General features: G+C 38.9%; 1 non-coding gene across 1 annotated transcript; it reads right to left on the bottom strand.

The window, feature by feature from the left end:
• Window positions 1–2425: 2425 nt before the first annotated feature.
• Window positions 2426–2551, bottom strand: LOC122703783. The gene has a single exon (XR_006343608.1). It is a non-coding gene; the product is annotated as a U6atac minor spliceosomal RNA (small nuclear RNA).
• Between the last annotated feature and the right edge of the window lie 3998 nt (window positions 2552–6549).

The raw sequence follows: 6549 nt of genomic DNA, 5'->3' as shown, positions 1-6549 counted from the left end.
TGAGTCATATGGTAGATTTATTTCCTGTTTTCTAAGGTACTCTTATGCTGTTTTCTATAGCAGTTGTACCATTTTACAATCTCATCATCAGGGTTGGAGCAAGGGTTCCAACTTCTTCACATGCCCACCAATATTTATTTCTTTTTCGTTTTGTTTAATAGCAGCTGTCTTAATGGTGTGGAGGTAATATCTCACTGTGCTTTGAGTTTGTATCTCTCTGGCAGTTAGTGATTTTGAGTATATTTTCATATGCTTATTCACCATTTGTATATAATACTTGGAAAAATGTTTTTTCAAGTCATTTGCTGATTTTTTAAAATTAATTTATTTTTTATTGACAGATAATTGCTTTAGAACCATTGCTGATTTTTAAATTGAGTTAGTTCTTTTTGTTGAGTTTTAGTTCTTTATATATTCTAGATAACCCTTATCAGGTAAATGATTGTAAATATTTTCTCCTATGCCACAGGTTGCCTTTTCTTCTGTTTACTGTCTATTTTGATGAATAGAAGTTTTTAAGTTTGATGCAGACCCATTTGTCCATTTTTTATTTTTGTTTCCTGTGAATATTTGTTTATTCTTTCAGCACTTCAACATGCTTTTTTAAAATTTTTTAATTTATTTTTAATTAAATTATTTTAATTGGAGGATAATTTCTTTACATATTGTGATGGGTTTTGCCATACACTGACATGAATCTGCCACGGGTACACATGTGTTCCCCCATCCTGAACCCCCCTTCCACCTCCCTCCCTACCCAATCCCTCTGCATTGTCCCAGAGCACCAGCTTTGAGTGCTCTGCTTCATGCTTAGAACTTGTACTGGTCATCTATTTTACATATGGTAATATACATGTTTTTTTTTTTCTTTTTTTTTTTAATTTTCTTTCTGTCTGATATTTTTATTTTAATATACATGTTTTGATGCTGTTCTCTCAAATCGTCCCACCCTTGCCTTCTCCCACAGAGTCCAAAAGTCTGTTCTTTACATCTGTGTCTCTTTTGCTGCCTTGCATATAGGATCATCATTACCGTCTTTCTAAATTCCACATATATGCATTAATATATTGTATTGGCATTTCTCTTTCTGATTTACTTCACTCTGTATAATATTCTCCAGTTTCATCCACCTCATTAAACTGACTTAAATGTGTTCCCTTTTATAGCTGAGTAATATTTCATTGTGTATATGTACTATAACTTCCTTATCCATTCATCTGTGGATGGATATCTGAGTTGCTTCCATGTCCTAGCTATTGTAAACAGTGCTGCAATGAACATTGGGGTTCATGTGTTTCTTTCAGTTCTGGTTTCCTTGATGTGTATGCCCAGCAGTGGGATTGCTGGGCTGTATGGCAGTTCTATTTCCGGTTTTTAAAGGAATCTCCACACTGTTCTCCACAGTGGCTGTACCAGTTTGCATTCCCAACAACAGTGTAAGAGGGTTCCCTTTTCTCCACACCCTCTCCAGCATTTATTGTACGTAGGCTTTTTGATGGTGGCCATCCTGAGTGGCATGTGGTGATACCTCATTGTGGTGTTGATTTGCATTTCTCTAATAATGAGCGATGCTGAGCATCTTTTCATGTGTTTAGTAGCCATCTGTATATCTTCTTTGGAGAAATGTCTGTTTAGATTTTTGGCCAACTTTTTGCTTGGGTGTTCATTTTTCTGGTATTGAGTTGCATGAGCTACTTTTATATTTTGGAGATTAATTCTTTGTCAGTTGTTTCATTGGCTATTATTTTCTCCCATTCTGAAGACTGCCTTTTTACCTTGCTTATAGTTACCTTCATTGTGCAAAATTTTTTAAATTTAATTCAATTCAGTTCAGTTCAGTTCAATCAATCAGTTGTGTCCGGCTCTGCAACCCCATGGACTGCAGTACGCCAGGCTTCCCTGTCCAACACCAACTCCTGAAGCTTGCTCAAACTCATGTCCATCAAGCCAGTGATGCCATCCAACCATCTCATCCTCTGGTGTCCCTTTTTCCTCCTGCCTTCTATCTGTTCCAACATCAGTGTCTTTTCCAATGAGTCAGTTCTTCACATCAGTGGCCAAAGTATTGGAGTTTCAGCTTCAGCATCAGTCCTTTCAATGAATATTCTGGATTGATTTCCTTTAGCTAATTGATTTAATTAAAGTTTAATTAGGGTCCCACTTGTTTATTTTTGTTTTTATTTCCACTACTCTGGGAGGTGGATCATAGAGGATCTTGCTGTGATTTATGTCAGAGAGTGTTTGCCTATGTTTTCCTCTAAGGGTTTAATAGTTTCTGGTGTTACATTTAGACCTTAATCCATTTTGAGTTTATTTTTGTGTATAGTGTTAGAAAGTGTTCTAGTTTCTTTCTTTTACATGTGGTTGACCAGTTTTCCCAGCACCATCTGTTAAAGAGACTGTCTTTTCTCCATTGTATACTTGTAAAAAACAGTGCTTAGCTGCCACAAAGTAGGAGGCAATGCCTTAACCATATATATGTTGTCAGGCCTGAGAACCTCTTCCATTCTCATCAAGGGGAGTGCTAACCTTCTCTCCTTTCATACAACACTGTTCTGGGGTTTTTATCTTGTGCCCTCATCTGGGACATATTCTTCTGCCATCTAATTTTATCTAGCTTTCTGTGTTTGCATATTCCATTCCACAAGCTTCAGGGTTGTAGTTCTCCTAGCTTCTTGCTCCCTGCCCCCTGGTCAATGAGGCTGTCTAGAGACTTGTGCAAGCTTCCTCATATGAGAGATTTACACCCACTCTCTGAGGGGTGGATCTGGGTCTTGTTCTTCTAGTGAGTAGGGCTGTGTCTGAGTCTGTGTTTTTTATCAAGCAGTTGTTTATTCATGGAGACTTGAAGCAGTCTGTCTGCTGATGAACAGGGCTGTGTTCTAGCCTGATTGAATGTTCGGTCTGAGGCTTCCCAGCACTGGAGCCTACAGGTGGTTTGATGGAGCCACCGTCTTATCCACAAAGGCTCCCTTTTTTACTCATTAAAATGGCAGAAAACCTCACCCGAAAAGTTGTCGGTAGCTCAATCCAAATGGAACATAATTCATAATTTCATCATTATAAACTTAAACTATAGACATTTACTTCTGTGATTGGATAATTCGTTAAGAAATCACTAGTATACCTACTTATATGGAAAGGCCATAAAAATTGTGGTTGATTTTTTTCACTCCAGTAGTTGAAATTGCTTTTGTTGAATGGAAGGCAATGGGCCAGGAATACTTGGAACACTAGTTTTACATCAGAATCACTTAGGTAAACAATTCCAAACAAACATGCCAGAACATCACCTAGGCCTAGTAAATCAGAATCCTTTAGAGACAGGGCCCGGGTATATATTGTTTTTAAAAACTCCCAGGTGATTCTAAAGTGCACAGCTGATTAAGAGGCAAACACACAGGAGATAAGCCAAGTTATGTAAAAGCATGAACTGTAGCTCACTTGCTTTTTTATATTCTTGCAATAAAATTATAAAATTTGTTTATTGCCCAAGGCTAAACCTCCTAAACAGGCCTATTGTGGATATATTATGATGTGGTTACCGCCTTTCTTTGCCTGAGTGAAACTAGTATTTTTCTAGCAAAACAGCAAGAGTAATAGCCATTCCACAGAGAGAAGCAATGATTGCTATTGTTTACCATGAACATTTATTAGGCTGTGGTAGGCATGGTAAGGCCACAAGAGACTGGGCCAATGCATTTACAAAGGAACATGATGTGTTAGGAAAAGCTGTGGGCAAAGCTGTAAAGCAAAACATTTTTTTAGAATAAGGTTCTTTGTGTCAGGACTTAATCAGAACACTTGCATCATCTTCTTTCATCATCATGACAGTCATGAAGGTGAGGTCTATTTTTACCCCATATTAAAGAACCTGAAGTAGAAAGAGATCAAGGTCAGAGCTGGCAAGATTCTAGGTCATTTATCTATTGAGTCCACATGTGACCTACTATGTAATATTGTCTTTCAAAATCATACTAGTTGACTGCTATTTGATGAGACGAAATAAAAAGTGCAAGTTTTTTAAAGTTGTTAGCCAAAGCAATGCCATATTTAATGGCAGTATGTTTTAGAGAAGCAGAAGAAAAGAATAAATATCACTGTAAACCAAGATGTTGCATTCTCTCACCCATGCACAGTAAAGTCAGTCTGAGACTGAACTGTGGTGAAAGAAAGTATAGCATTTATTGTAATGTGGTAGACAGGGAGTCCAGGGCAGCTAATGCTCAAAATATCTGAACTCCTTGAGGGGTTTAAGGGATGCATATTTAAAGGCAATGTGACGGGGGTGGGGGGGTTCACAAGCTATGTAATCAGATCATGTACAATTCTGACTGGTTGATGGTGAGGTAACAGGGCCATGTCATAAGGGCTAACATTAGCAGTTTTGGGGCTCATGTAGGTCTGTGGGCTGTTATGTGCTCCTGGTCATCAAATAGTTAACTTCCATTTCATGGGGTTGTTGTATCTGTAAAACAATTTAGGAAATGTGCATCAGGTACTGTTATCTATGTATTTCAGAAAGGAAGGAAAGGTTCTGTGACTGCCATGTAGTTAACTTGTATTTAAATTGTTACCAGTTCTCATTACCCAGTTGCTACATTCACATCCTTTTATTAGAATAGATATATAGCTAAATATGAGCTTCCCAGGTGGCTCAATGGTAAAGAATTTGCCTGCCAATGCAGGAGATGCATGTTTGATCCCTACATCAGGAAGATCCCCTGGAGAAGGAAATGGCAACCCACTCCTGTGTTTTTGCCTGGGAAATCCCATGGACAGAGCAGCCTGATGAGTACAGTCCAAGGGGTCACAAAAGAGTCAGACATGAATTAGCAACTAAAACAACAGACAACAATCACTGAATATGAGCAGAGAAAGGGGGCCAGGCTAAATGCCAGGAGACGATACATCTTGTAAACAACAGGAGTCTTTTGGCAAACAAAGAAAAGCAGAAACCTTGGACTGATAGGAAACCATATACCTTCCTTGAGGAGATAGATGTCCTGGAGGTAGACAAAGATAGGTGGGAAAATGCAGGAATTTTCAGCATCTTAATGTAACCTTTTGCTTATTCTCTCATTAAAATGGAATTAGCCTTGCAGATAAGTACTACCCATCATGCACTGGTGCTATCACACTTCTGATCAAGGCTTTTGTTGTTGTTCTTCAGTCATTAAGTCATGTCCGACTCTTTGTGACCTCATGGACTGCAACTTACCAGGCTTCCCTCTCCTTCACTGTCTCAGAGAGTTTGCTCAAATTGATGTCCAATGAGTCTATCTAACTAGACTAGTTAGGTGCTATCTAACTATCTCATCCTCTGCCACCCCCTTCTCCTTTTGCCTTCAATCTTTCCCAGCATTAGGGTCTTTTCCAATGAGTCAGCTCTTCACATCAGGTGGCCATAGTATTGGAGCATCAGCTCCAGCATCAATCCTTCCAGTGAACATTCAGGGTTGATTTCCTTTGGGATTTCTTGGTTTGATCTCCTTGCTCTCCGAGGGTAAATAAGGACAAAAATCCTTCCTCCCTTTGGGAAGATAGAGCTGGGATGAAAATCAAGAAATATGACCCCCAAGCCATCCCTCCCCAATGAATATTCCGCCCATTCATTTTTACACCCCCATATAAGTAGGCTTGCCAAAGAAGCTCATGGTAGCTACTCATGTGAGTCTGCACATTCTTCCCTTTTGAGTGTAATAAAGAGCTTAATAAATCCTTGTTTTGTTTCCTTGACCTCCAAGTTTTGTCTCTGAATCCTTCCTGTGATGAGACAAGAACTCACTCTTCAGTAGCACTTTCAACCAATAATTGGTGAGACAGGCTTTTGTATGTCAGGGGAAGACTGGGAGATGGTAGCTTTTCTACAACAAGAGGCAGGCAGAGGACATGGAAGGAAGCATCTGTCCCAGCAAGCCCACATAAGGTCCTGCTTGGTTACATAGAGACCATACATACCTCCTTCTTCTGTCACTCCTCTTGCTTTCCTTATTTCCTATTGTATTTTACCATTTCTTCTTCCTGTATCATTTTTCCTTCTCCATTGCTGAGGCTGTTAGTCTACAGATAGCACTCACATAAATTTCTTAGTGGTTTTGAGAACCCTCGGGTATGAATAGGCAGAGGGGTGAAAAAAAAAACCAAAACATTATGCCAGCAAAGAAGTAGTAGTAAGAAGTAAGAGGTAAAAACATCATTGAAAGGTTAAAACCAAAAGAATCAGAGATGTATCTAAGTTTAGCAGAGATAGAGGTGTCTCAGATAACTCTCCTAAAAATTAGAACACTAATTAGGCTGGAGGAAAGGGAGGTTGTCACACATTTGAAATGAATGAACTGAAGGGTGTGAAAGAGGTATGTGGTTAGATGCAAACAACACAGCTGTCTTTATTTCACCTCTGCAAAAATGGAAAGTGAGGGTAAAGGGAAGCACAGTTCTTGCACTAGGATGGACTTCAATTAATAAGACTCTTCCCACCTAATGTCTATGAAATTACAAAATCATGTTAAAGTGAAAAGGACCTTTGAAATAAGTGAGTCAGGTGAC

The sequence above is a fragment of the Cervus elaphus genome, chromosome 1, assembly GCF_910594005.1.
Source record: "Cervus elaphus chromosome 1, mCerEla1.1, whole genome shotgun sequence".
Taxonomy (NCBI): domain Eukaryota; kingdom Metazoa; phylum Chordata; class Mammalia; order Artiodactyla; family Cervidae; genus Cervus; species Cervus elaphus.
Note: the sequence above shows the minus strand (reverse complement) of the source record. Positions and strands in the feature narration are given on the sequence as shown.